Raw genomic sequence first — 3,835 nt, 5'->3', positions numbered from 1 at the left:
TTTAGGAGAAATTTGTATTTAAACATTGTACTTTGAAATTGAGCTTTGGAAATACATGTTTTCTTGTGAGTTATAAACATACAGGTGGTTTACAATTTGTGAAAGTCACCCCTGCACTTTCTGATTGAGTTAACAAAGTGTTGATGCTGCCATTCTGCCAGATGAAATCAAAAGATGTTTCAAAGTTATTGAATTTCCACTTGTTTTACAACATGTGAAAGGTCGTCGTACATTTCTTTCATTTGAAAAAGAACTGCAAGTCAGTACGACGACCTGCAAGTCAGTTCTTTTTAGCTAAAATGTGCTTTTCCACATTGAGATTCTGAAACTTAGCTCCATGAGTCCATGTTTTCTTGTACGTTATGTACATGTACATATTTACACAATACACTAAGTTACTCAAGCATTATCTGATTGACTTAAAGTATGGTTACTACTTTTCAGCGACATGAAGTCTAAAGAGATTTGCAGTGGATTGAAATGCCACTTGCTCTGAAATATACTTTAGTTCCATACACTTTGGTTTCACTGGAAAGTCAAGTGTGTTGAAACTCACATTGCTTAAATATACATATCAAAGTTACACAAGGTAAATTTAACTTCAAGAATTTCTGTTTCTCTACGTTTTCAACATACATTTGATTTACACGGTTGGCAAAGTTATGCATGTATGGTCTTAATGTGTTAACAAACTGTGGTCACTCCCTTTCAGCTCCACCTTTCAACACATACTTGATTTCAACAGTTGAGAAATTTATTAACGCCTTCTCTTATTAAGTTCAAAAAGTGTTGTATATTTCAAAGTTGCCCTTGTTAAATTTAAATTCATGAATTCAAGTTATTTCTTGGCTTGCCATGTACTTTTGACATACATTGTTGACAAGTGTGATCAGGCCAGCTCTAATTGAGTTAGCAAAGGTTTAATGCGCTGTTCGGTACATGAAATCTAAAATAATTTCCACATTGTTCTATTTCCACTCGATTTACAAGATGTCTCTTGGGAGTTCCTCACATAGTTTTTAAAATTAGAAACCAATGTTCAAGTCAGTTCTTGTTAGCTAAAGTGTGCTTTTCTACATTCAGGTTCTTAAATTTAGCTCTATGAGCCCATGTTTTCTTGTAAGTTGTGTACATACACATATTTACAGGGTTCACTAAGTTACTCATGCATTCCCTGATTGACTTAACAAAGTGTGCATACTCCTTTCAGGTACTTTCGCCAAAATTTCACATTATGAATAGTACGAAATCTACACTCGTAGTCCCTGATTGACTTAACAAAATGTGATTACTCTCTTTCAGTGACGTGAGTTCCAGAGATTTGCAGTTGATTGAAATGCCACTAGCTCTGAATGATACCACAGTTCCTTACACTTTGGTTTCATTGGAAAGCCAAGTGTGTTGAAAGTCACATTGCTTAAATATGGATTTAAAAGTTACATGAGTTAAATTACATTTCAAGGATTTATGTTTCTCTACGTTTTCAACATACACATGATACAAGGTTGGCAAAGTTACGAATGTATATTCTTAATGTGTTCTCAAAGTGTGGTTACTCCCTTTCAGTCCCACCTTTCAAAATACACTTTATTTTCATGATTGAGAAATTTAGCAATGCCTTTTCTAAATTCAAAAAGTGTTCATGATGTCAAAAGAGATTTCCATGGTTTTGTATTTCCAGTTTTTTGCAAGCTGTGAAATTTCCTCAGACACTCTTTGATATGAGACCAATATATGAGTCTGTTCCTTAGAGCTAATCTGTGCTTTTAGACATTGAATTTGCATTATGTTTACGTGTGTTTTTCAAAGGTATGTTCACGCCCTTTATTTACAGGGTTCACAGAGGTACTTATGCATGTGTTGATTGACTCAACAAAGTGTGGTTACTCTCTTTCAGCTACATGAAATCAAAAAACATTGGCAGCTTCTTGAAATTCCACTTGCTTTAAAGGATTCCCACATTCTTATACTTTGGTTTCATTTGGATGCCAAGTTCATTGCGGTTCACATTGCTTAAATGTGTATTAAAAGTTGCACTTGTTAAAATTAACCTCAAGAAATCATGTTTCTCCAAGTTTTTAACATACACATGATTTACACGTTACAAAGTCACGCATGCATTCTTTTACTGAGTTCACAAAGTGTGCATACTTCCTTTCAGCTCCATGGAGTACCTTGAGGTATTTGGTTTAGTGAAATACCTATTGAGATGAAAGATTCCAATATTCCCTATGTATTGGTTTCATTACAGTTCATAGTGTACTGCAGTTCACACTGCTTACAAGTACATTTCAAACTTGCCCGTGTTAAATTTAAATTCATTAATTCAAGTTATTTCTTAGCTTGCCAATTAATTTTGATATACAGGGTTTACAAGTGTGCAGGCAGTCTCTGATTGAGTTAACAAAGTGTTTATACTGCCATTCTGCTACATGTAGTCTAAGTTAATATACATGTTGTTGTATTTCCACTTGTTTTACAAGATGTGATAATTCCTCACACATTTTTTTCATTAGAAACCAATATTCAAGTCAGTTCTTGTTAGCTAAAATGTGCTTTTAAACATTGAGTTTCTTAAACTTAGCTCTATGAGTCCATGTTTTCTTCTAGGTTATGTACAGGCACATATTTACACAGTTCCCTAAGTTACTCATGCATTCTCTGATTTACTTAACACAGTGTGATTACTCCCTTTCAGCAATGTAATGTCCAAAGAGATTTTCAGTAGATAGAAATGCCACTTGTTCTGAAAGATACCACAGTTCCTTACACTTTGGTTTTATTGGAAAGTTAAGTGCATTGAAATTCACATTGCTTAAAAAATTTACACGAGTTAAATTTAACTTCAAGAGTTCATGTTTCTCTGTATTTTCAACATACACTTGATTTACATGGTTTGCAAAAATTATGCATGTATGCTCTTAATGTGTTCATGAAGTGTGACTACTCCCTTTCAGCTCCACCTCTCAACATATGCCTGATTCCCACAGTCAAAAAATTTACCAATGCCTTCTCTTATTATGTTCAAAAAGTGTTGATGCTGCCATTTTTGTACATGATGCCAAAAGAGATATCCGTGCTTTTGAATTTTCAGTTGTTTTTCAAGCTGTGAAAATCCCTCGCTCATTCTTTCTTATGAAAGTAATGTGCAAATCTGTTCCTTAAGGCTAATCTGTGCTTTTAAATATTGAATTTCTGAAATTTAGCCTTATGATTACGTGTGTTCTTGAAAGGTGTGTACATGCACTTCATTTTCTGGTTTCACAGAGTTACTTATACTGTTGTTGATTGAGTCAACAATGTGTGGTTACTGCCTTTCTGTGTATTCTTTCCATCTTATTTTGCTGCTTCTTTCATCATTCAACATTTTGCTCATAGAATCTTTCACTATTAGCAACTCAAGGCTTAAATGTTTTCTTCAGTTCCTTCAGTTTGAGTAAAGCTGAGTGTGTTCTTCCTGTTTGGTTTCTAATACTAGGTCTTTGTACATTTCTATATAGTAATTTGCTTTGTCTAGTCGTGCTGCTTTTTGAAATTTTCTGTGCAGCTCTTTTATCTTGTAAATTCTTCTATTTTCCTAGCTCAAGGGCAAGTCAAAGTCTCTTCTGACATTCATTTCTTCTTTGTTACTCATCTTTTTCATGACCTCTTGCTTTCTTCATGAATGATGTTCTTGATGTCATCCACAATTCTTCTTCTTTTCAGTTACTGGTATTCAATGCAACAAATCTATTCTTTAGGTGGTCTCTAAATTCAGAAGAGATATATTCAAGGTCATATTTTGGCTTGTGTGGATTTGTTTTAATTGTCTTCCACTTCAAATTGAACTTGCATA

The sequence above is a fragment of the Orycteropus afer genome, unplaced genomic scaffold (genome assembly GCF_000298275.1).
Source record: "Orycteropus afer afer isolate SDZICR_OR568_19922 unplaced genomic scaffold, OryAfe1.0 scaffold01285, whole genome shotgun sequence".
Lineage (NCBI taxonomy): Eukaryota > Metazoa > Chordata > Mammalia > Tubulidentata > Orycteropodidae > Orycteropus > Orycteropus afer.
The sequence above is the reverse complement of the archived record's forward strand: the minus strand, read 5'-3'. Positions refer to the sequence as shown.